At 35.3% G+C, this 27,742-nt stretch overlaps 1 protein-coding gene and 1 long non-coding RNA gene across 9 annotated transcripts in view; one reads left to right on the forward strand and one right to left on the reverse strand.

Moving 5' to 3' along the window:
* The window catches only part of LOC132647205 (uncharacterized), a 220,862-nt gene that overhangs the window by 123,014 nt on the left and 70,106 nt on the right, over positions 1-27,742 (reverse strand). The window lies entirely within an intron of this gene.
* Positions 1-27,742, forward strand: part of Ube3a (ubiquitin protein ligase E3A) — an 88,620-nt gene that overhangs the window by 24,128 nt on the left and 36,750 nt on the right. Inside the window, exon 3 of one of the 8 annotated variants that reach the window (XM_060367251.1) lies at positions 2,666-2,798. The exons of the other annotated variants lie outside the window; for them this stretch is intronic. The gene's annotated coding sequence lies outside the window, so the exon portion shown is untranslated. The remainder of the gene's footprint in view (positions 1-2,665; positions 2,799-27,742) is intronic. 8 annotated transcript variants of the gene reach the window in all.

Raw genomic sequence — 27,742 nt, forward strand, 5'->3', positions numbered from 1 at the left:
GTAAGGCCAGTGTAGACGATATGAGACCTTGCCTTAAACAACAAGCAAACAACAAAATAATAAAAACCAAAACAACCACAGCAACAAAAAGCAGCTAAAAGCATGGTCTAAGGAGTTGTCTCAGTTGGTATAGTACCTGCTTTTTAACTACATGAATCAGATCCCAGAACCTATATAAAAAGTGTGACATGGCCTTCTCACCCCGGCCTTGGTGGACAGAAATAGAATGATTGTTGAAACTCATTGTTCATTCAGTCTATATAATTCAGCAAGCCTCAGGCTTAGGGAGAGACCCTGTCTCAAAAAGTTAGGTGAGGAACAATAGAGGATGATAATTGACATTGATTCCTGGTCTCCAAATGCACATGCACAGGCATACATGCCTGCATATTTGAGCACGCGCGCGCGTGCACGCGCACACACTCAGGCACGCGCGTGCACGCGCACACACTCAGGCACGCGCGTGCACGCGCACACACTCGTGCACGCGCACACACTCAGGCACGCGCGTGCACGCACACACACACACATCTTCCAAACCGAGAAATTGATTAATTCAAAGTAGGCTGTTATTCGTATATTAATTCCCTCAAATCTTTTATAAACCTTTGCATCTTACTGAGTAGGAGCTTTTTCCGTGTCTGTTAATCAAATCCTAGAAGGCGTTCTTAGTTTCTCTCTGTCTCACATATTGGAACTGTTGGCAAATCATGCTGGATTTATTTTCAAAATACAGTTCAGCCAATTCAAAAATCTTTATAGCAAGCTCCATTGCCGTCTTGTTTTGATAAGCGATGTCATTGTTTCTCAGTACTTTTGTTATTCTACCAACAATAAAATGGACTTTTTTTTTGATCCCATAGCTAAACAAACCATCTTTTGCATACTCAAAACTTTTTAAAGCCTTCCCATTTTTTAAATTTATGCCTAGAAATTGATACAGCCCTGTATGAACTTGCTTTTTAAAATTTATGTGACATATTTTACTGGCTTTATGTTCTTAACCTTCAACTTTTGAATTCTTAAGCCTGCTACTTAATGTCTCTTCCCTCTTGGGTTAACCTACATGTTCTTCTTATTTTAGAATTCTTAGATAATGCCTTGTCAGAGATGTCTTTTCTGAGTAACTTTGTCAAAGTATGACCCTGTCCTATCTTTTCAATTACTACTATTTTTATTTCTAAGATTTAATATCACTTGGTTTGTGTTTTTAACCCTGCACTAGAATGGGAACCTAAATTCTGTTGATATTTAACAATCTGACACAAAGCAACATAGGGTAGGAAAAGGTTTATTTCAACTTAAAGGTTATAGGCTATCATTGAAAGAAATCAAGGTAGGAATTTCAAGTGTGGAATAATGCTTTTGCTGACTCAGCTTGCAAACCTAAGCTTAGCTAACCTACTTCCTTATGTAGTCCATGACCACCTGTCCAGGAAATGGTATTGTCCACAGTAGGCTAGACCCTCCTATATCAATCAAGACAGTTCCCGCAAATATACCCATTGGCCAGTTTGACCTAGGCAGCCCCTCAATTGAGACTCTCTTCTTAGGTTATACTTGACTGGGTCAAGTTCATAGCTAAAGCCACCTTGAACACTTAGTGAAGAGTATAATAAATAGTCAATAAATACTGTGTGAAAGAGTGAAAATCATTAAATGTATGAAAAATTTTTAGTGTCTCAGAAGCATGGAAAGATATAGCGGCATAAGTTTATTTCTAAAAAACTATCATAGTCTCAGTCTGTGAGTATAGGGAATATCTAACATCTTTACTGTTTGCCATTTGGCAAGACACTATGCTCTAAACTTAATGCTCCATGATTATTTTTGGGACAGCAGAGCCTTTTAATTAGGGTAATCTTTGGTTAAAAGGTCAGATGCTTTTTGCTTCTGTGTGATATTTAACAGGCATATTTTCAAGTATGTAAGTATATACTAATTAGTATCTCAGACATTTTCTAAAATAAGAGAACTCTTGAGGCATAGCTGGTTCTAAAAGTTTCATTTTTTTGGGTTTTGTCATCATACTCTTGGTCAGATTGAACCTTTGTTTGTTCTGTAACCATGGATTAGCCTTCTAATATAGAGGATAAGTTTACATAATCTGACATGTTTTTCTAAAAGTCAAACAACTAGAAAACTACCAACTTTAAAAAGGTAATAATAAAAGAGAAATAAAAATTTTGAGTTGTAATATGGTAGTTTGGGAGATACAAGAATACATTATATGGTCATGCTCTTACTACTATATGATGAAATGCTAATTATAAGGGAAGTTAATGTGTCATAGTGGAGTCAGTGATTGCTATAGGTACACAGAAGTGATATGGAAACTTTAGGTATGAGCTGTGAAAACTAAGGACTATAGTGTTATCAGCAGGAAGAGTACTACCAGCAAGTTCACTGTACTGTACATGGACTCAGTATTAGTGGAATACAGAGGTAAGGTGATGGGAGAAATGAAACAGGTAATTAAAAATAGAAAGGCACAGTAGATCATAGAAGAGCATGACATGGAAGTTGATTATACTTTATCTACTGATTACTTTTTTCCTCTGGTAGTCTTTATAACACCATCAAGTTCTACGGATGCTAGTCAGTAGGGATCAAGCTTCCAGGTGAGTTTTAGCTTGATTTTTTTTTTTTCCCATTTTTTGACTAGAATATATGGTGTCTTCAGCAGTAGTGTCTTTCCATCAAGTTCTGGAGGGTAACCAAACACATTGTCAATAAATGACCAATATTGTTGGGAGAGGGTGATCTGTGGGATCTCACCGGCCAGCAACTCCAAAGAGGTAACCCATCCCTGTTACTGGGATTTTTCATTTAAGCTCCATTTAAACTTGTTTTACAAACTGCTTTTTAAAAAGAAATTCTTTGAGAATTTTATTCAGTCTTTAATTTAATATAAACACCTCCTCAACTCATTCCTTTTCAACCCTCTCAACTCTCCCACTACTTCCAACCATTTTTAAGATTATAAGGGAAAAGGGGAAAAAGGTAGGACAGTGAGACAGGGAGGGGCTGGGATCAGGGTATAAAGTGGAAAAACAAAAGCAATGTAATAAAAAAGGGAATATGGGAATATGTAGAAAATACATAGGAATAATAAGAGAAAAAAATATTGAATATGCTTTTAACTATAAAACTATTGTCATTTACCAATATTTTTTAATTTTTCTTTTTTTAAAAATTTATTTTTTATTAATTACAATTTATTTACTTTGTATCCCAGCTGTAACCCCCTCCAAGGGCCTCTGAAAGACTATCCAGCACGATATGAAGCAGATGCTGAGCAACTCATAGCCAAACTTTGGGAAGAGTCCAGGGAATCTTATGAAAGAAGGGGGAGATGAAAGACCTGGAAAGGACAGGAGCTCCACAAGGAGCGCAACAAACCAAAAAATCTGGGCCCAGGAGTCTTTTCTGAGACTGATACACCAACCAAGGACCATTCATGGAGATAATCTAGAACCGTTTCACAGAGGTAGCCCATGGCTACTCAGTCTCCAAATAGGTGCCTAGTAAGGGGAACAAGGACTGTCTCTTTGATCACCTTTCCCTGAGGGGAGAACAGCCTTTCCAGGCCACAAAGGAAGACAATGCAGCCAGCCAGTCCTGATGAGACCTGATAGGCTAGGGTCAGATGGAAGGGGAGGAGGACCTCCCCTATAAGTGGACTCGGGTAGGGGCATGAGAAGAAAAGAGGGAGAGAAGATGGGATTGGGAGGGGATGGGGGGGCTACAGATGGATACAAAGTAAATAAATTGTAATCAAATAATTTTTAATACAGAGATAGGTTATTTTTGATACAGTGGTCTACAATTTTATATATTGATTCAAATTAAAGGTTATTTATTTATTTTTTGTTACACATGTTTCTACTTTGGTATTGGACCCATACAACTCATTTACAAATGTAAGGTTTATTTCTGGTCCTTTTAAAAGCTGCTATTACAAACTCCTTAGGATAACTAACTTATACAAGTTAATAGTTAATCAGTCAGACTCATGTTCATGTCAAATATTAGTTTAGTTCATCCCAGAAATATACATTCTAGGTTGAACATATAGTAAACACCTAGAAATAAGCAGTGTTTCCCTATTCAGAATTACGATAGGTAGATAGATAGATAGATAGATAGATAGATAGATGTAGATAGATAGAGACAGAGAGACAGATTATGTATAGATAGATAGATAGATAGATAGATAGATTATCTAAATATAAAAGTAAATAGACAAATGGTCCTCAAAAACTTCAGAGACTTACAGAATATGGCATTTAAAGTTCAGATTATTTAAATATAAATGTAAATAGATAAATGGCCCTCAGAAACTTCAGAGACATACAGAATATGGCATTTAAAGATATTTTTTATTAATTTAAGGCCTCTTTGACTTGAGACATATCAGCTCCTGGCAACACCCCCTGCCTACCTCAACAAAGTGATGAGCATCATAAAATCTCCTTTTGGAGATAGCTTCATTAATGATAAGTTAGCTACTGAGCAAAAATGCCCCAGCTATATCTCTAGACAATATGTTGTCCAAAATGGACAAGACTTGGATACAGGCTGAATTGACTGTCAAGTTCTGCCACGACAGGGTAAGCAGGTCCCTCATATTTCCTGTTTCACAATTATTTCTGCCAGATCTACTGTGCCAGAAGGCTGAACATGATGCTCCATTGTTACAGAGGAAGAATGGTGACTGGCCAGGCAGTAAACTTTTTCTGTCATCTCTTAGTTTTGGAAGCTGCTTGTCTACACTTCCTACTTACGTAATAATTTTATTACTTTTCAAATCTGATGGGGTTGATGATTAGATAGTTACAGTTTCACAGGTAGATTTGAGTTGTTCAGGATTTAAGAAAATGTTTTAAGGTCTAGAAAGATTTTTTTTTTTAAGTTGTTAAATACAAGCTGTGATAGAGAATAATTTAGGTACAAAACTTTAGATTCACTTTGGCTAGAGAGTATTTTCTTCAAGATTACCAAATACAGATGAGCTAAACATTTGTAATGTAACGTAAAGCTTTCCTGGTTGTTTCATAACTGCTTGTACCTTATGTGGTTTATTGTAAATAAATAAAATCCATATACATTTGGACAAAAATAAGATTACTTTTTTGATTTTTTTTTTTTTTCCTTTCCTTATTGAATCCAGTTTTGGATTGCCAAGCTAGTCTTGGAATTGGGGCCTTCTCTAGTATGTAGTTAGCCATTCATGGGTCATAAGATACTAGTGGTGGGATGACATTTCTACCTCTCTGGCCCCTGTGCTGAGATTTTGGTTGGTTGTTGCTTGGCCATACTATGATAATAGCTGTGAGTTCATATGCTTATATACTCTGTGTGTCTTGAAAAACATTGTTTCCTTGAAGCTGTCTACCACCTATGTCTCTCTTCCTGGCACTTTGGGGTGAGATTAATTTCTGAATTGGGACCGAGCACTCTAAATTTTTTTTCCTTTTGACATGCTTTGTTTTGGGGTGTGTCCATGTCTGTTATGTGCCATATGTTTCAGAGCAAAGCTTCTCTGGTGAGGGCTGAGAAATGCTCTTTTCTCTGGGTATAGCAATAAATCTTTAGGATTCATTTTAATGCTTTGTGTGTTTAGTAGAGTAATTGTATTGGATTTTGCTCTGGGACATGTTTATAACCATATCTAATCACAGGTTCTTGGCCGTTTTAATAGTTCCTGGTATGGGCTTTTCCTTATGGAGTATACCTTTATTCCTATAGTGGTTAGTTACCTCCGTAACATTTGCTGTTATTACACCAGTGAGCCTATCTTATCAGGTCACTTTTCGCTTGCAGGGTTTATGATTGGGTGAGATGAGGCTTTTCTTCTACAGTTGGTATAGTACCTTCCAGCATAGTGAATGCTAGCTACTTGGAATGAAGTTTGCCAGTGAGTACCGGCATGATGTTTTCTTGCTCTGTGATTCAAGGATGTGGCTGGTGTCTTCAGCAATAAAGTCTTACCATCAAGTTCTGGAGGTGTGCTAGTTAGTTTTATGTCAACTTGACATAAACTAAGTCATCTGAGAAGGGGGAATTTCAGTTGAGAAAATGCCATTATTTGTCATTGATTTGAGAGGGTTCAGTCCATTGTGGTTAGTGCCATCCCTGGGCAGATGGTACTGCGTTCTGTAAAAAAGTAAGTTAAGAAGCTATAAGGAGCAAGCCGCTAAACTATGGCCGTTCCATCAGGTTTCAGCCCTGCTTGACTTCTCCTCAAACTACTTTCAGTGATGAACTGTTATGGAACTGTGAGTGAAATTAACCCTTTATTCTTCATAGATTTTGGTCATATTGTTTCTTCATAGCAGTAGAAGAGTGAGACAGGAGAGTAGCTAGGAGTAGCCTACTGTAATGGTTGAGGATTCTCTGTGATTCCAGTGCCTAACACCCAATTCATGGCACCAGGCTATATGGTAGCATGAGGTGTCTGGTTGGGGTATTGTCCCTGGTTATATAATAATCCTATTAAACTTCATTTTATATTATATTATATATATATATATAATGTTGGTTCTATAGAACTAGGTTTCCATCTGGCTTTGAAAGGGCCATTAATGTTATTTATTCCTCATCCTCTTCCCTTTACCCTGCTTTCCTTTTCTCCACTTTCAGAAATGAGACTAGTAATTTAGCATTATCTTTCTTTGCTTAGACTACTTTGTTCAGGATAACTGTTTCTGGCTCCATCCATTTATTTTTCTGCTGATTTTATAATATTTTTCTTAACAGGGCTGAATAATATTCTATTGTGGAAATGTATTTTTATTATTTTTTCACCATTTGATAGACATTTAGGCTGTTTCCATTTCCTAACTGTTGTGAATAGAGAACATTGAACAGGGATGAATAGATATTTCATATGAAATTCTAAATTATCATGAGTGGTAAAGCTAGCTTATATGGTAGATCTAAATTTTTTGAGAAACCTCATACTGGGTTTCTATAGAGGTTGCATCAATTTGCCCTCCAACAGTCAATAAATGTTCCTCTTTCCCTGCATTTGCTCCAGTATCTCTTATTTGTTTGAACTTAGCCATTCTGACTGATGTAAAATGAACTTTTAGTCTTTTTGTATTTTCTGATAGTTATGTTCCATCCTTCAGAAAATATTTTTCAGACTTTTATATTTCATCTTTTGATAGCTATATTTATGCCCCATTTTTAATTTGGCTTGTTTTCTTAATGTTTAATTTTTTGAATTCTTTCTATTTTGTAGAAAACAACCCTGTGTTGAATATATACCTGCAGCCATTTTATACTCCTGTTTTTTGCAGTAATCCTTTGCTGCATGAAATAATTTTAGTTCCATTGTGGTTCCATTTAATAATAGTTGGTCTTAATGCCATTGTTACTGGAGTCTTATAATTTCAAGTGTATTTTCTAAGTTTTTATTAGATTTAGGCTATGTGAACATCTTTGATCCATTCGAAGTTGCCTTTTATGCAGGATTAGAGATGGAAATCTGGTTTCACATGCAGCTGTCCAGTTTGAGCAGCACCATTTTATTGAAGATGCTGTTTTCTCCATCATGTCTTTTTTGCTTCTTTTAGAAATCATGTAGCTCTGGCTTTGTAGACTTATATCTGCATCCTCACTTCAATTTCATAAATTGACATGTCTGTTTTTTATGCCAGTACCATGCTGTTTTATTGCCAAAGCTTTGTTAATGTCATGGATGATGATTCATTTATCAGTTCTTCTAATGTTCAGGATTGTTTTTTGTTGTTGTTGTTGTTGTTATTGTGTGTATTATCAAATGAATTTTAATATTTCTCAATTTTCATGAAAAATCGAGCTATGATTTTGAGAGGCATTGTGTTGAATCTGTAAATGGGTTTAGGTAGAATGACCATTTTCACAACATTAATCATACCATTCTGAGTATGGGTGTTTTTTCTATGTTCTGTTGTCTTCTTCATCATATTTTCCGTAATGTTTTAATTATGTAAGTGTTTTACCTCCTTAGTTAGATTTATTCAGTTTTTTTGAGGCTTTTGTGACTGGGATTGTTTCCCTGGTTTCTTTCTCTTTGTGTTTATTATTTGGATATAGAATAGCTACTGAATTTGTCTCTTCATTTTGTATCTTGTTACTTTGCTGAATGTATTGATCAGCTGTAGGAGTTTTCAGGTGGAGTCTTACAATCTGTTACTTACAGATTTATTTTTTGTATAGAACCATATTACTGTAATAAAGATAATTTGACTTCTTTCCCTACTGGTATTTCTTCACTTATTACTCTAGCCAACACTTCAAGCATTATATTGAACAGGAATAATGAATGAATATCCTTGTCTTGTTCCCAATTTAACATGTTTGTTGTGGGTTTCTTCTGTTTTTCCTTTATTATGTTTTTATATTCTCTGTATTACTAGGTTCTCTAGGACTTGTATCATGAAAAGTGGTGGATTTTGTTAGCTTTGTTTGCATCGGATGGGATAAAGATGTGTTTCTGGTCTGAGGTCTGTATGTCTTGGATTACATTAATTGGTTTACACATGTTGAACCATCCCATTATCTCTGTCACGAAGCCTATTTGATCATGGTTTCTTTTGTATAGTTTCCTTTTGTGGACTTAATTTTAGTACATCTGATTCTGTCACGGAAACTCTCCTTTGATTATGACTGATTTTCTGGATATAATAGTTTGGGCTGGTCATGGAGAACTTGAAGCATATTAATCCAGGTTCTTTCAAAGTTTATTGAAAAGTTAGGTGTTATTCTTATGGTATTGCCATGTGACTTGTTCTTTCTCTCTTGCTGATCTCAGTATTCTGTCTTTGTTCATACGCTTAGTGTTTTAATTATTATTTGATGTGAAAAAATTTCTTCTGACTCTTATCTGGTGTTCTTTGCCTCTTGCACAGAAATGGGCATCTCTTTAGATTTTTGAAATTTTCATTTATGATTTTTGTTGAAAATATTTTCTGTGCTTTTGACTTGTATTTCTTATATAACTATCACTTTCAGATTTGTTCTTTTGTAGTGTCTTTTATGTCCCATAGATTTTTACAGTTTCTAGACTGATTGATCCATTTCCTCTACCTGTACTCCTTGCCTGATATTTTGTCTTCTATGTGATCCAGTGTGGTGATAATGCTGTCCTTTTTTGTTTGATTGCCTAAATTCATTTCCAGTAGTGTTTCATTAGGACTTTTCTTTTGGGTTTCTATATTTTTTAATTTGATTTGTTTCATTAGGACTTTGCTTTTGGGTTTCTATATTTTTTAATTTGATTTTTACATCTTGAGTTTCTTTTATTACTTGATTCAGCTATGTGTTTTTGCAGTTCTCATTCATGCATTTATACATTGTCTTTGAGTTCTGTGAACATGGAATTGCTGTTTGAAGTAATTTTCTTGTGCATTATCTCTGGTGCTTTTGTCACAGGTAAATAGAATGTATGTTAAGTTTTAGAGGAGACAGTGTGTCTTTGCACTAGGACCAAGGCATCTGGAATTAGGTTTTGGGTAGTTGTTTTTGATGTGGACAATTCATCTCTCTTTTGTTGAATGGTGGTTTTGTCAAGTTTGGTATTACTATAACCTGTCAGGTTATAGGCCTACTGAATACTGCTTAGTGTTTAACCTTGGGGCAACTGTTTTGGTTTTTAAGTGAAGTGTCTAAATTGTCTCAGCTCATTGGTACTTCTGGTCAGACCATGATATGCAATTCCTTATGGAGTAGTCCCTGTGGCAAATGTCAGACAGACAGGAAATTTGAATTTTGTCTACCTAGAGTTTCTGAGGGTCTTTGTGTGGGACCTTCTGGCTCTTAGGAGGCTGAAGCTACTTGTTGTGGGTCCCAGGCAGAGAGTTGGTGGGACTATCCATGTAAATATTATATATGTGTGCATATATGTTTTAGGAAATCTATAGGAGTTCATCTTCAAAGGTGTTTAATGTTATCTCTCCTCTTTATTCCCTCCTGCCCAGCTCACCCATCTCCTATCCTAATTTAATCATTCAATTATATTTCTTAACTTTTCAATAGCATTTCCTTCAGTTTACTTGAAGGTAATCCCCAACCTTCATGAGCCCAAGGTAATTTACCAAACTGTACGAGTATTTGAAATGAAACATATATCTGAAGATTAAAAGGTAACATCCACACCTGAGAGAATAAATGCATGTGACATTGTCTTTCTGGTTCTGATTTACATCACTGAGAATGACTGTTTACAACTCCACCATTTCACCTACAGATTTTATAATTGCGTTTTTCTTAACAGCTAATTAATATATTTGATGTAATGTATCATTTTTATGTATCCATTTATAAATAAAATGATCTAATGACTGTTAATGAATAGTTGTGATGAGTATAGCAGAATGAACATGGATGAGCAGGTTTGTCTAGAGTAAGACATGAAGTCTTTTTGGGTACCCAAAACTGTTGTAGCTGGATCAAGTAGTAGATCTGTTTTTAGTTTTTTTAGGAACTTGCACACTGATTTCCATAGTGGCTACCCAGTTTACATTCCCAGCAATGAGTAAGTGTTCTCTCTTCCCCTCATCCATATCAGCATTTGTTGTCCCTCTCCTCTTCTTTCTTCCTCCTCCTCCTCCTCCTCTTCCTCCTCTTCTTCTTCTGACACTACTCATTCTGACTGGGTTAATGAAATCTCAAGGAATTTTTCATACGTACATCCTTGATTTTTTTTTTTTTTTTTAAAGAATGCTGAAAAAACTTTTAGGTGTCTTTCAGCCATTTGTATTGTTTAATTCTTTGCCCCTGTTTTTAAATTGAGTTGTTGTTTTTTGAGTTCTTTGTATATTCTAGATAAAAGCCCTTGATCAGATGTATAGCTGGGTGAAGATTTTTTTTCCCATTCCATGTGCTGCCTATTAACTTGAATTATGGTGTCTTCCACTGTAGAGAGCTTTTTAGTTTTATGTGGTCCCATTTGTCAGTTGTTGGTCTTAATGCCTGTAATTGGGCTCCTGTTCAGGATGTCCTTTCCTGTGTTAATGAAGTCAAGCCTATTTTCTACTTTCTTCTTTTATTCTGGGTATCAAGACATGTCAATGTTTCTGATCCATTTGTAGTTGACTCTTGTGCAGTGTACAAGACGATCATCAAGTTTTATTTATTTATTTTTTTACATGTAGCTCTCCAGTTTTGGCCAGCACCATTTGAAGAGTCATTCTTTTCTTTTTCCAGTATGTATTTTTGATTTATCAAAAATCTGGTATCTGTAGGTGACTATTATACTAGTCCTCCATTCTGTTCCATTAATCAATGTGTATTTTATACTAGTACCATTCTATATAGGACATGGCATGTTACTTGTAATCTGGGATGGTGGTTGGTAATATCTCCAGCAGTCTTTTTCATCATTCACTATTTATTCTGTTGTTTGTGTGTGTGTGTTTCCAAATGAGTTACCAGATTGTTTTTTTCAATTCTGACAGAATTATATTGGAATTTTAAGATAATTGCATTGAATCTGTGTGTTGCTTTTGGTGAGATGGCCATTTTCACAATGCTAAATCTACCAGTCATGGATGGGAAGTCTTTCTGTCTTATGGTGACTTCAATTTCTTCCATCAGTGTTTTACAGCGTATTGTATAGGTCTTTCATTTCTTTGGGTAAGGTTATTTCAATATATTTTTGTTTTGTTAAATTTTGGAATAAGTTGTGAACGGGCTTATTTTTCTTATTTCTTTTTCTATCTACCTGTCATTGGTATATAGGCAGGGTGTGTGTGTGTGTGTGTGTGTGTGTGTTTGTGTATGTGTGTGTATTAAATTTTTGGCCTGCTACTTTGCTGAATGTGTGTGTGTGTGTGTGTGTGTTTTAAGCTAGTAGGATTTTTTTCTGATGGAGTCCCGAGGATCTTTTAGGTATAGAATCATTTAGTTTGTGAATAAGGATACTTCGACTTAATTCCTTTTTAATCTTTATTCCTTCTGTCTCTTTCTATTATTATATATTGCCCTAGCTAAAACTACAAGCATAATATTGAACAAAAATGGAAAGAGTTCCTGACATCCCTGTTATTTCTAATTTTACTTGAAAAACTTTGAGTTTTTCTGCTTCATATGATGTTGAATACTTGTTAGATACTCCCTTTCTTGTGTTATATGTATGTCTTGTATATCCCTAGATTTTCTAGAATGTTTATCATGAAGAGCTATTATATTTTGCCAGTGATCTTTTCTGTATCTTAATGAGACAGTCCTGTAGTTTTCCCTGAATCTCTATGTTGTAGGCTACATTTATTTATTTGTGCATGTTGAACAAGTTCTACATTTCAGATGACTCAGACATCATGATGGTAGCCGCTCTTTTTTGATGTTTTCTTGAATTCATTTTGTAAATATTTTATTGAGGATTTCTTGGTCCTTTCTGGTTTTTGTTACATGGTAATTTTGGCATCATAATAGAAGTTCCTAGTTTTTCTTCTAGAGTTTGGTATAGGTTGTGTTTTATGTTAGTTCTTCTTTGAAGATCTGGTAGGATTCTGTGCTTTATCTATCTCGTCCTGGATTTTTTTAGTTGGATTATTTTCTAAATTATTGAGTGTATCCTGACAGTGGTGGTGCACACCTTTAATCCCAGCTCTTGGGAGGCAGAGACAGGTGATCTCTGTGAGTTCTAGGGCATCCTGGTCTATAGTGCAGTACCAAATATCCAGGGCTGCACAGTAAAACACCATCTCAAAACTGCACCCTTCCCATTACTGCTTCTATGTGATTATTACTGGTCTGTATAGATTACTTAATGTTTAATTTTGGTGGGTTTCATATATGTGTATGTGTGTATATGAAATGCATTTCTCTAGTAGATTTTCTAGTTTAGTGAAATACAGATTTTAAAGTACAACCTTATATTTTGGTACAACCTTATATTTTGGTACAACCTTATATTTTGGTAGCTTTCCTCAGTATTTGATTTAATATTTCCTTGTCCATCTCTGATTTTATTAAATTTGGATTCTGTCTTTCTTTTGGTTAATTTGGCCAGAATTTGTTGAAGTTTTTAATCTTTGCAGATATCCAAGTCTTCATTTCATTGATTCTATTTGTTTTCTATTTCATTAAATTCAGTTCTGATATTATTTTCTTCCCTTCTGTTCTTTTTGTATGTTTCTTTCTTTTTCTTCTTCTTCTTTTTTTTTTTTTTTTTTTTAGAAATGTTCAGTTGTAATTGTGTTACAAGGTATTTAGTGCTATAAACTAAGTATCTTTATTACTGCCCTCATTGTGTTCCAGATAATTTGTTGGTTTTTGTTTGGTTTTTCATTCACTTCCAGGAATTTTAAAATACTCTTTTCCTTTTTTTTTTCTTGACCAAATTAATTGTTCAGTTTAGTTTCCATTCTTTTTATAGAATCTGTTGTTACCTAGTTTTAATTCATTGTGGTCAGATACAATGAAGCATACTATTACAATATTCACATATTTGTTGAGACTATTTCAGTGTCTTAATAGGTAGTTGATTTTTGGAGGAAATTTCGAGGACAGAAAAAATGTGTTCTTTAGTATATGGGTGGAATGTTGTGGTCTGTTTGGTCTGTTTGATTTATTATGTTATTTAACTCCAGAGTTTCTTTGTTTAATTTTTATCTAGATGACTTGTTTGTTGGTGAGAGTTAAGCATTAAAGTCACCCACTGTCAATTACTGTGTTGTGACTGATGTGTGTTTTCAGATTGCATTTTTCTTATGAAATTATATGTCCCTGTGTTTGGTAATTATTATATGTTTAAAATTTTAACACCACCTGTTAGATTTTTCCATTGATTTCCTTTACTTTGTATTATTAGAGGGAGGATTAAGACCATTTTTATTCAGTTATTAAAAGATATATTGATTCCTATTTTTATGATGGAGAGTTTATATTTATCAGTTTTTGTAGATAGCATTACTGAAATAATGCTTTGTTTTGACAGTTGTGATCTTGTGGGATCTAGGCTAGTGGTTCTCAATCTGTAGAGTTATGACTGCCACAGGGGTCACATACAAGATACTTATTTACATTATGATTCATAACAAGATTATAGTTATGAAGTAGCAAGAAAAGAGGTCACAACAATATGAGGGTTGTAGCATTAGGAAGGATGAGAACCACTGATCCAGCCATTTCTTGCTTCAATGTTTTTGTTGAATAGATATTAATTTTGATGGGCCTGCATTTATGTGTGACTTCACTTTTCTTTTGGAACTTTCAATACTCTTAATTCTGTGTTTTAAAATTTTAACTATAATATGTTGGGGAGAATTTATCTATTGGTCTTACCTATTGATATTCCCTAGGGTTCTTACACCTGTAAGGACCTCTCTCAAAGGTTGGGGAATTTTTTTCCTGCAATTTTATTGAAGATATTCTCTATGCTTTTTTTCTGGGTTTCTTCTGTGCGCTTAAATTCTGAGTTTAAGTTTTTTTTTTTTAATGAAGTCCCAAAACTTTCTCATGCTCCTTTCGTTTAAATATGCAATTTAGTTTACTGAGTGACATGATTCTTCATCATTGTCTTTCATTGTTGACTGCCTGTTTTTGACATGATCCTGTTGGTGAGACAGTCCATGGAAATTTTCAACTGCCTTATTGACGTTTTCTTTTCCAGCATAATTTATTTTTATTTTGGTTTTCTTCAACAGTGTAAACTATTTTCTTGGGTTGACTACACACATTTCTCTGTCTTTATCTTTTTTGACCATAGTTATGATTATCCTCATGAATTCTTTGTCTGGAACCTTTTCCAGCTCATTCTTTAGGATCATTGCTGTGGGATTTGTATATTTGGAAGTAACTTGTTTTTGTTTCTTGTATTTTTATTTTTGCATTGTGATCTTTTTTAAATTTATTGCTTTTTTAAATTTATTCACTTTACATTCTGGATTTAGCCCCCTTCCTCGTCTCCTGGTCTCTCCCTCTTTTCCCCTCCCCTAGTCCTCAGAAAGGGAGAACTTTCTTCCCCTACCAACTGGCCTCAGCCTATCAAGTCTCATCAGTACAGCTTGCATTCTCTTCCTCTGTGGCCTGGCAAGGGAAAGTGATCAAAGAGCCTGCAATAGAGTCCATGTCAGAGACACCTCCTGCTGCCATTACTAGGGGACCGACACAGAGACTTAGATGGCTCTGGGTTACATATGAGCAGGGGGTCTAAGTCTTCTCCATGCATGGTCTTGATTGATGCATCAGTCTTTGCAGGTACGCCCGGTCCCAGATTTCTTGCTGCTGTTGGTCTCCTTGTGGAGCTCCTGTCCCCTCTGGGTTCTTCTATCCCCCACTCTTCGATAAGACTCGTGCACTCTGCCCAAAGTTTGGCAGTTTTAGCATCTGTTTTCATTCCGTGGAGTCTTTCAGAGGACATCTGTAGTAAGCTCCTGACCTGCTCCCTCTCTTCAACTGCTTCAGGTGTCTATTCTATTTACCCTTCTAAATTAGAATTAAGCATCCCCTCAAGGGTCCTCCTTGTTATTTAGTTTCTTTTTGTTTGTTCTTTAGGGTTTTGTTATTATTTCTTTGTTTTTCAAGACAGGGTTTCTTTCTGGCTATCCTGGAACTCACTTTGTAGACCAGTCTGGCTTGGAACTCAAGAGATCCACCTGTTTCTCCCTCCCCAGTGCTAGGATTAAAGGTATGCACGTTATTTATCTTTAGGTTTGTGGATTGTAGTATGGTTATCTTTTTTATGGCTAATATCCTCTTATAAGTGAGTATATACCATCCATGTTTTTCTGGGTCTGGGTTATCTCACTCAACATGTTTTGTTTGTTTGTTGTTGTTTTTTAGTTCCATCCATTTGCCTGCAAATCTCATGACTTCCTTGTTTTTAATACCTGAGTAATATTCCACTTTGAAAATGTACCACAGTTTATTCAGTTCTTCATTTGAGGGACATCTAGGTTTTTTCCAGTTTCTGGCTATTATGAATAAAGTTGCTGTGAACATAGTTGAGCTAATGTCCTTGTTGTATGGTAAAGAATCTTTTGGGTATATGGTCGTGCTAGTTCCAGTTTTCTGAGAAAGGTCAGAATGATTTCCAAAGTGGTTCTACAAGTTTGCACTCCCACCAGCAATGGAGAACTGTTCTCCTTTCTCCACATCCTTGCCAGCATGTGCTGTCACTTGAGTTTTTGCTCTTTGCTCTTTGCCATTCTGATGGTGTAAAGTGGAATCTCAGAGGTTTTTTTTTTTTTTTTAATTAAATGAACTCCATGATGTTTCAGTAGACTTAATTTTTTAAAGATTTATTCATTTATTTTTATACAGCATTCTGTCGGCATGTGTGCCTGCACACTAGAACTCACTATAGATGATTGTAAACCACCGTGTGGGTGCTTGGAATTGAACTCCGGACCTTTGGAAGAACAGCCAGTGTTCTTAATCTCTGAGCCATCTCTTCAGCCCCATCAGAGTTCTTATGTAGTTTTTATTTTTGTATTGTGAACTTTCTCTTTTATTTTCTAGATTGCCTCTTTTCTTTTCACTTTTAATTCTTTGTGAAATTCATATCATGTACCCATATTCAATTTATCTCTCCATATCTGTCCCTTTGTTTCCACCCTCTGCCTTTGCATCCTCCTCACTAAAATAAAATAAAAGAAGATAGAATAAAAAAATCTTGTTATGCACGCTGTAATGTGTCACACAGTAAATCCTTGTGTCCACACATGTTACAGATGTTTAATGCAATGAGTTATTGGTCTGTTTTGAGGCCTCTGGCTTCTGCTATACTGTCCATAGTGGATCCGCACCAGGACTCCTTGTATATCCTATTGTTGCCCTGTGTTATGGAGATCATACAGCTTTGGATCTTTAGAACTGGCCTTTTCACAAGCTCCAGCAGATCATAGTTGGTGTGGGCCAACTCAGAATCGTGGATCTCAGTCTAGGAGGTAGCTTAGGTTGGTCAGCCCAGGAACACCTGCACCATCAGGGTAACCTCTTTACTACTGCCCCAGCCAGCTCACCCAATGCCTAGCTTACCCAGTGCTACAAGCATCAAGTGGCAGGGTCAGCTCCCCAATTCTCAGGTTCTTGGAGCTAGCATGCCATGTTTTAGCTACCAGGCCCCACTCTGCTGTGCTGCTTATGCACTAAGAGGTTTAGGGCAGATTATCCTGATTGCTGCAATTAGTGAGAGGAGAGCATGTCTTCCTTGTCCATGCTGCCCCACATCAGATGAGGGGCAGAACCAGGTCTCCTATGTTCACACCCTTAGCCAGCCTAAGTGTTTACAATGTTGAGGAAAAGGGCTAATTTAAAGCAGGGTTGGAATACCAGTTTCCTCAGTTTAGTGCTCCTATTGCTGTACTTCAGCATTTGGATACAGTCTTAATGCCTTCATCAGCTTGTACTAGAGCTTGTACTAAGTTTTTCAAGGCTGGATAGGCTAAGAGGATAGTATCATTGTCATGTGTCATGGCTCTGGGTCTCTAGTTCACATGTGGTGGCTGTAGAGTCCCTACTACTGGATATTGATCTTGGTTCTGATGAATCTCCCCCCCCCCCCCCACCAAGGGGTAATGCTGCTTGCAAATAGTTATGATCTCCCTACCAGGGGATTAGGGAAAGGGAATAGGGAAGAAGAGGGAGGATGGGCGGGACTGGAAGAAGACAAGGGGGAGGGAGGCTGCAGCTGGGATAGAAAGTGAATAAATTGCAATAAATAAATATATAAATAAAATTAAATTAAAAAAAGACATCTAAAGAACATTTCAACTGAAGAATATTTTTAGGCAACCCATGGAATTCGCTAATAAGCACAGTTTGGAACATAAGGCAAGTCAACAACACAACAATAAAAATTATTTTCTTGCATTTATCAGATAATCGTTTCTCCCTCATTGGTTGTTCTCTTTTATAGACTGTAGTCATATATTTGTGTCTGTATTCAAAGTCTTTTGATTTCCACTTTTTATATTCTCCACTTTTTTTTCCTCTCTTTTAGTATGTATTCTGGTGAAATGTACTTCTTGTAGACAACAAATCATTTGATCTTGTTTTTATTCCTTCCTGCTAATCTGTATCTTAACTGGAAAGCTAAGCATATTTATATCGAGATATATTTGTTGGCCAGATTTTGTTTCTTTCATAGTTCTCTCTCTGTCTTCCCTTTCTCCTTCATAACTCATGTGCACATAGTTGTTTCTTTGTATTTTCATGTATAAAATCACAAAATTTGTTTTTCTTCAGCTCTTGACTTTGTGTCATTCTCCTGAGTAGATTTCCTTTAAGCTTACTCTGTAGTGCTGGTTTAATGTTCATGAGTAGCTTTATTTTATGCCTACCTTGGAAGGTTTTTAATAGTTTTAAAAAATAACTTTGGATATAGTAATCATCACAAAAAAGTGTTTTAGTCTTTAAGCGTTTCTGGTGAAAGCTTGGATGTTACATGGAGTTTGCCTTTGTTATCTTGTTACTTTTTTTTCCAGGTTGTAATATTTTCAGTTTTTGTGGTGTTAGGATTTGGGCTTTTAATTTGCTGAGAAGCAGTTCTTTTTGGTCATGGCTAATTTGAGTTCTAAACATCATTCTGTTTGGATGTCCATTTCTCTCCCTGGATTTTAGAAATTTTCTTCTTTAGTTCCTTCTAGTTCATCGATTCTTCATTTTCTCTTGATCGTGTCTTAAACTTATGATTGTGTTTACTTACTGTTTTATTTGTTGTCTTTATATGTGCCTGAATAGTATTTGTCTTCATTCCTGCTCTTCTGTCTTGGGCTTGATCTGGTCTGTGGTTAATAATTTCCACTGTGATTTTTAATTATTTTATTCATTTCCACCGTTCTCCCTCCTGCTCCCAATCTCATTTTTTTTTTGCTGAAATTATCAACCATTTATTTTGCTGCCTTTCTCATCTGGATCTTGAAGTTACTTCTGTACTACGTTCTTTGTTTTGCATTCTCTGATATCACTGACACTTTGTACTTTGGAAATCTTTGAACAGCATTTCAACTAGATGAGTGTCTGTGTATTGGTCATTGAATGCTGTTATTTGAAGTTTTCCTTTTTAATGTTTTTCTGTGTAATGTTTTCCTTGTAATTTGTCCAGTTTTGAGGATGGATAAGTTTTCTAGTTTTATTTGTAATAAACCTTTGTAAAAAGGTTTTGTAATAACCTTTGAGGTTTCAATCCTTAACCATTGCACAGAAAACAAAATCCTCCAACAAATGAATAACAAAACCAAACCATAAACAAACCTAGATTTTAATCTGATTTATGCCAGCATTCATAGCACCATTGGCCATTTTAAAATGCTAGGAATAATGTAAGAAGATTAAAATTATTTAAAATCAAATTAGAAAATGTAATATAGCTTGGCATGTTGGCACACACCTTTAATCTCGCATTCCTGAGCCAGAGCCAGGCAGATCTTTTTGAGATTGAGGCCAGCCTGGTCTACAAAGCAACGCTATGAGAGCAAGGGCTCTGTTACTCTCAAAAAGCAAAAAAAAAAAAAAAAAAAAAAAAAAAAAAGAAAGGGAAGAAAATAAAGGAAATAGTAACTAGAAAAAAAAAAGGAAGAGTTATGAAAAATTGGGGAGCTAATTTTAATGAAGAGAGAAAAATAGAAGAATTCAAAGAACAGGAGGGAGAAAGGAACAAATGGTAAATAAAGAAAGGAAACAAAATTAAATAAATAGAATAATAAGAGAACACAATGCTCTTTTAAAAATAAACAAAATTGTAGCAAAGGTTAGTCAAAAGAGACCAAAAGAAAAAGAAAACATAAAGTCTAAAACTATAACAAGTGGAAAAGAACATATGTTGAGTAATTTCTCTTTATCCCTTAATATTCTAGTCTGTATTTCAGGTTATTTCCCATTTCCTGTTATTCAGGCTGGTGCTGATTTGGATCCACTCAAAGGGTAGTAGATATCTTAGGAAACTGTCTAACTGTCTTTGCCTTTAGGTTGTCAGTGTTTTTGAATACAAGTGCCTCTGCTGACTGCACTTGTCTGTATGGCTTAGGGATTTTTTTTTTTTTTCCTTTTTAATTTTCTTCAAGGACTTCCCAGTTTTTTTTTTCTACCTAATTTTTTTTAATTTTTTATATTAATTAACTTTATTCACATTGTATCCTAGCTATAGCCCCTCTCTTATTCCCTCCCAATCCCAGCCTCTATCCCTCTTTTCTCAAAGCCCTCTCCAAGTCCACTAATAGGGGAGGTCCTCCTCCCCTTCCATCTGATCCTAGCTTATTAGGTCTCATCAGGACTGGCTGCATTGTCTTCCTCTGTGGCCTGGCAAGGCTGTTCCCCTCAGGGGGAGGTGGTCAAAGAGCCAGAGTTCATGTCAGAGAAAGTCCCAGTTCCCATTACTAAGGAACTCACTTGGATACTGAGCTCCCTTGTGTTACAGCTGAGGAGTTCTAGGTAATATCCATGAATGGTCCTTAGTTGGAGTATCAGTCTCAGAAAATACCCCTGAACCCAGATATTTTGGTTCTGTTGCTCTCCTTGTAGAGCCCTGTCCTCTCCAGGTCTTACTAACTCTCCCTTCTTTCAGAAGATTCCCTGCACTCTGCTTAAAGTTTGGTTATGCATCTCAGCATCTGCTTTGATACACTGATGGGTAGAGTCTTTCAGAGTCCCTCTGTGGTAGGCTCCTGTCCTGCTCCCTGTTTTCTCCTTCTTCTGATGTCCATTCTGTTGGTCTTTCTGATTGAGGATTGATTATCCTACCCATCCTTCTTGCTTGGTTTCTTTAGGTATACAGATTTGTGTAGGTTTATCCTGTATTATATGTCTGGTATCCACTTTTAAGTGAGTATATACCTTGTGTGTCTTTTTGCTTCAGGGATACCTCACTCAGGATGATCTTTTCTAGATCCCACCATTTCCCTACAAATTTCATGATTTCCTTGTTTTTAATTGCTGAGTAGTATTCCATGTGTAAATGCCCTTCAAACCTTTTCTACTTGGCTTCAGTTTCTCAAATTTTTTTTGTTCAGTTTTCTACTCCAGATCTACCTTGCTCAGCTGTCCCACTCAAGGACTGTATTTATATTGCAAGACTTCCCCAACCAGCCTTACCTGTGATTGTTCTGTGGTTTTCGGCCCTCAGAGTAGTTTATTCTCAAACAGATGTAGGTCCCTTTCATGACACCTGACAGTAGTTTTCCAGAATGCAGAGTTACAAACTGGATTTTCCCTTCTCCAGTGCTGACTTAGTAGTATATTAGAGCCTCCCAGTTGAATTAAGCTTTATGAGGATTATTGTTTGTCCGGTGATCAAGACTATATTGTCTTTTTAATCAGTCTCATCTGGTTTACCTTGTGTATGGGCTATCCTTTATCACCACAACTTTATTTTGCTAGAATCCCTTGCTGAGTTTTCCTTTTTGCTACATAGTCTTTCTCTGTTTCTCGGCTGTTGCAGTACCTGTTTTGTGATTTCCAATATTCTTCCTCTCGTAGGAATTGAATTTATCTTTTGTTACCCTCTTTCCATTCACTTTATCACATGTCAGTAGCCTAAATGTTCCTTCATCATTTTCTTATCTGAAAGCTATGTCTAGACACTGTATGGCTTCATTTACAGGTGGTGAGAGTAGGTCTTTTTATCTTATGTATATATGTCTTGCCTGCATGTATGTCAGTACCACATGCAGCATGCCTGGTACCCACTGAGGCTAGAAGAGTATGTTAGATTCGCTTGTGAGTTAAATGATTCTGTGCCAGTTATTTGGCTTTGAGAATCAAACCTGTATCCTCTGGAAGAGCAATTGGTGGTTTTAACTACTGAGACATCTCGTTATTCATGTTCTCAAAATGGAGTCTGAAAGCCTATTTTACATGATTTCCTTTAATGTGTTTTTAACATGGGTGTGTGTTCTGCTTTGTCTAATGTGTTTTATTCATTGGTTTTCACTGTATTTAAATGTGAATGTATATGTGTGTATGCTATAAATATGTGGGTGCCTGTGTGAGGCCTAGAAAAATGCATTGAATACTATGAAACTTGAGTAAAAAGCAGTTTTTCGAACCACCTGACTGACATCCATGCTGGAAACTGAACTCAGGTTCTCTGGAGAGCAGCTAGTGCTTTTTAACCACTAATCCAAATCTCTAGCCTCAAGTTTAGATTGTCTTCTTTTTTATTCTTATTCTGTTAATACCATTTATGAAATTTTTTATACTGAAAAATTTTCCCCATCAAATAGCATGTGTAGATTTATGACTTTTAAATGTATTGTTAAGATTGTTCTTTAGTTTATTGTTTACATTTATATTTCTCTAGTAAATCATTAGCCTGTAGTGTCTATCTTTTTTTTTTAACCCCCTCTTTTTCCTAGACAAGATCTCTATAGCCTAGGGTGACCTTGAACTCATACTTTTTTGTGACTCAGCCTCTTGTGTGCTGGGATTATAGTATTGTGCTACAGATTCCTGGCCTGTTGTTTTATTTTCTTTGAGTAAACTCATCTGATTTTGGTATCTGAGAAATTCTGACCTCTAAAAGTAAATGTTTTTGAAAATATTTTGTTCCATTTTTGTAAGTTTGGAAATTATTGTTAATTTTTTAAATGTTAGAATTTTGAGAGATACTTGAATAACTGCATTTTAACCACACTATCCATAATAACTAGGAATAAAACCAGTCTCAAATGTCTATCAATAGCTGAATGAAAGAAAACATGGCACACAAACAAAATGAAAATTAAAAAAAATACATTTTGATTGTTTTTTATTTTTTATTTTTTAGACGTTTGTTTTGATGACTTTGGAATTTAAGCTTTTAAAGGTTGTTCTAGCCTTCCCTCATTGACATTTTTTTTTAATTTAAATCACAAATATCAATCACCTGTAAGAATAGGGTGGGTAATGTGATTATGCAACAATTAAAATAAAATCTTAAACTGTATTATTGGCAACTTCAGGACTATATTACAGAAACAATATTGCAAGTAATTTGTTACTTTATTTAGCTCTTAATTCTTAGATGTACAAAATAGTATAATAAATGTTTATATATAATAAGTTATGTTTTTGTAATTATGGCCATAGTAAATAGATGTTCTACTTGAAAACTGAATTGGGCAAAATCTAGTTTTAAAATTTTATTTTTAAGCAGTAATGAAGACTGGCAAGGGAATAAGCTACAGGTTAAATGACTATTGGGTTCTTAATATTTGTATGGCAGTGGTATTCTCCTTCTACACTAACACGGAACAGTTTTCCATTTTCAGAATTCTTGAGAAATGTAGAAGTTCTAAAACTAGTATTCCTGGCAAACAGCCAATTTTACCCTCTGTTTACAGATGAAGACAAGAAAAGCTGAGGTTATAATCCATACTTTTGGATAAGAAACTATTTTTGAAAATGATATTCTTTGAAAGTTTCATCTGTTTAGACAATATTATTGGTTGTATGCATCTACCCCTCCATGCTTCCAAATCTTTTATTCAATTTCTAAATTTTAAAAGTTTACTTACTTTTCTTCTAACTGTGAAATAGGGCAGCTAAAAAGAAAAACATCACTAGCAGCTTCTTCACTTTAAAGATGAATAATTTTATGTTGAATTCTAATTCTACAGTTTTATTTTTACAGCTGACGCATGGTCATGGAGACAATAAAAATGAATAAAAGCTTTTTTAGTGTTGATTTATATTTTTAAATGAAAACTGCCTTGTTTTATATCTCCCTTAGATATACTCCACTCCTCTGTTTCTCTTCAGAAAAGATGATGCCTCCCATGAATATTAGCCAAACAGGACATAACAAGTTACAATAAAAGTAGGCACATACCCTCATTTCAAGGCTAGATGAGGCAAACCTGTAGGAGGAGAAGGATCTCAAAACCTGGAAAAAGAGTCAAAGATAACCCTCACTCCCATGACTTGTCCCACTAGAACACCAAGCTACACAACTTTGATTTGCAAGAAAAGTCAGTGAAATGAATATGAAGAAGCTAAATGTAATCATCAGTTCTTGTCTTTGCAGAGTTTTGGTTATGAATGCCAGGCAAAAGACTTTCATTTCCTGACTTCTTCACTTTCCTCTTTTCTTTCTATGTCATTTTTTCCTCCCCTACTCACCCTTTTTTAAATTAATACTTGGGAGTATAGAAATTTATTACATTCCTTTACTGAGAGAAAGAGAAAAAGTAAGGAGGCTAGGTGGTTAGATGAAAAGTTTCACTGGTGTGCACAAGGAATTGATTGTAAGTTGACAGTCATTTTATTTTGGCTAGGTCCAAGTGATAGAAGCCATAGAGAAAACATAAATACTTAAAATTTACTGTTATATTAGAAATTATGTACATAGAAATTAAATTTTTATTCAATTTTTTACACAAGAAGCAAAGCATTTTTTTCCAATGATACAAGAATGCAAAATATTTTAAGCTTGAACTGTTGAAAAAAGGGGTGGATGTCAACATTTGACAAATGAGCTATAATTTATTTTTATTAATTACAGTTTATTCACTTTGTATTCCCCCTGTAGCTCCCTCCCGCCTCCCCTCCCAATCTCACCTTTCCCCCTCTTCTGCACCTGTGACCCAGTCCACTGATAAGGGAAGTCCTCCTCCTCTTCTCTCTGATCCCAGTCTATCAGGTCTCATCAGGAATGGCTGCTTCCTAAGGCTGCTCCCCCCCAACCCCCTCAGGGGGAGGTGATCAAAGAGCAGGCCAGTCAGTTCCTATCAAAGACAATTCCTGTCCCCACTTACTATGGAACCCACTTGGATACTGAATTGCCCTGGGCTACCTCTGTGCAGGGTTTCCAGGCCATTTCCATGAGTGGTCCTTGGCTGCAGTATCAGTCAGATGAGCTATAATTTAGTGACTTCTGCTATGTAAAGATTAACATTGGACAGGAAATTTATTAATATGTGTATTTCCAAGTTTAGAAGCCTTTTACATGACCTGAATGAATCTGTATGTCTTTTATATGCCCTGAATTTGGCATTCAGGTAATTTAAGGTGTCATTAGTAATAAGGAGAAAAGAATACTACTTAATATGTTTGACTCTGCCAGTTCTTAGATTTTTTTATTATGACCCCTTTTTACTTAATTATTACTGTTATTAATGGTGTTTGTAAGTGGGTTTAGAGAAGCAGGTCAGTTTCAAGTAGTTACTCTGCAACCCCTTCCCCCTTTAAAAATACTAGAAGTTCAAATTTTGGAATTAACCCTGAATTTTAATCTTTTATCAAATGATGGCTTCTTGTGTCATTCCTCTGAGCTTTAGTGGAACGGGAATTCTCTTGGTCAAGTCATATACTTCTGTAAACGATAGTAATTACAACAGTTGCAGTAGTATCTGCCAGTACTTATCAATAGGGTCTAGTATGTAATAGGTATTTTTTTTTTGTTTTAAGAAAATAAAATATTCCATTAATTATTTAAGAATATTGTACATGATACAATGAATTTTGATTATCTTCACCTTCGATTTCTCCTTCTACTTTTCCGAAATCTAGCAAAACAAGTCATATACTTGTGCAAATGAAAGCAATTATAACAATTGCAGTAGTATCCGATACCAGTAGAGCCAGTATGTAGCAGGTAATATTTTTTCTTTTTAGGAAAATATAATAATTCGTTAATTATTTAAGGATTTTGTGCATGATACAATGAATTTTGGTCTTCACCTCTTATTTCTCCTCCTACCTCTTCCGAAATCTAGCAAAATAGTCTAAGCACTTGTGATTCTTAAATCATCAGAATTCTGAAATATAAAGATCATCCTAAGCAGGCGGAGGCTGAGACACAGAAGGCCTAATTAGTTAATTCAGTTACAGAACCTGTATGTGAACCTGAACAATCTGGTGTCAAAACTGAAATTCTGACTGCTGCAGTTTCAGACTTCTATACTTAGCCTGCCGAGAAAGTGCCTAGCACATCCGTTTTCAATAAACTAGAGCTATATTAACTTACTTAAAACAGTGAGGTCATTTATTCAGGAAATTTCTATACTGTGTCCAGGTACTTCACATGATTGTGAATTTCAGATTGGCATTTTTTTGGAAGGTTTTATGCTCTAATTATATATTACTTGTGTGACTTTTTTCTCTCCTAAAAGTTCTTAGAACTTACTGCTGTTAAGAAGTAATTGTTCTGAAATTATTATCTGTAAAACAGTGATTGGAAATAAATTGGATTATGAAGCTGGAATTTCTTCCTGACTCCTTTAATGGTTATAGGTGTAAGATTTCAATTAAAGTAAGATTTGACTTTTTCACTTTCTTTTCTCTTTTACTGGAGGAAGACTAAAGATAATATTCAAGGTCAGATTTCACATGATAATCAGAATACCTGGCAATGTTCTGAGTTTATTACTGGGCATTCAGAGAGTGCTAGGCAAGTTAAAGGACTCAGGATAGTAAAATGAGGCCTAGAAAATTAGGGAGATCACTCTTGAATTTTCTAAATTTTCCTTCCAAATCTTTATCACGTAGAGAAGCATTTTATATATACAGTGAGGGTTTTTTGGGCTTACTTTCACACAAAACTTAGTTCTCTTGAGAAAAGTAATTTGAAATTCAAAATTAATACTTAAAAATCATGGATATATAAATAAACTTTGGGCCCATTCAAGTCATGTAGATGGGATTGTGAAACTGATCTTTCCTACTGATACTTAGTAATTTTTATTATTTAAGTACATACTTATAGAAAAAACGCATTTGAGAATTAACCCAGTCATATCATTTAGAAAATATTTAATGTTTTGAAACAAACAGGTTCATCCTACATCTATAACTTGGTCACTGGCCTTTCTTAGAGATTTAGCAGGACGGGTATTGGTAACTATTTCATATGATGAGTGCTGTCAGTTTATTGAAACAAATCACTTTTACTAGGTTTCCCTAGATACTGGGAAGTATGTTTTTGTTAATTGACCACTTTTTCTGATAAGTATGATTTCTAACTTATACAATACATTTAGACTTTATTACTTTTACTTATTTTCTGTGGATGTATGTGACTGGGCATATGCTATGGTGTGTGGGTAGAGGTCAGAGGACAAGTTGTAGTAATTGATTTCCTCCTTTTCCAAGTGGGATCCAGGGATCAAACTCGATGGCCTGTGGGTCATTCTGTATGCATGCCATGTGCGGTAAATGTACATGGAATGTTTTCTGAATGTAAGCACCTGAAGGAGTTAGCAGTATTTGACATACCATTCTTTGTCGTCTACTTGTGTTGTTTGGAGCCATAGTTCTAAGACTTATTACTTGTTCACCTCTAGTGCCATTGCTCACATAGTTTTATACATTAGCAAAATAATGGCATGAAGCTTTAAGAATGAAATTAGGTACATCCTTCCTACTTGCAGTTTCCGTGCTTGTAATGTAAGATCCAAAAGGATACTTTTGATTTATATTACTGTGGACCAAGTATACAATTCTACTTAAATTGGGATAATTTTAGAATCAAAGTATAAAGTTAGATTATGAGAACAACTTTTTGGTTGGTAACATAGTCATTCCTTAAATTTTATTTTCTGCCTGAAAATGATAACTGAACGTTAATTTTCATGCATAAAGTTGATGAAGTAAGATCCATATGAGTTTGCCATAATGGAAATTAAAATGTTTGTCTTCCTAGGACAAGGATTTAATGAACAGGGTTAGTTACAAGTATGGGCTAAGGATGTATGCCTTGGTGCTGCTTTCTCTTAGTGTATTATGTTATTTAGGTTTATTTGTGAAGTACTTTTAAATCTCATGATTGTTAATTGAAAAAAAAAACTCTTACACTCTAGAAAGAAATTTTGTGTTAACTGAAAAATCAAGT

Source organism: Meriones unguiculatus, chromosome 14 (assembly GCF_030254825.1).
Source record: "Meriones unguiculatus strain TT.TT164.6M chromosome 14, Bangor_MerUng_6.1, whole genome shotgun sequence".
NCBI classification, from domain to species: Eukaryota; Metazoa; Chordata; class Mammalia; order Rodentia; family Muridae; genus Meriones; species Meriones unguiculatus.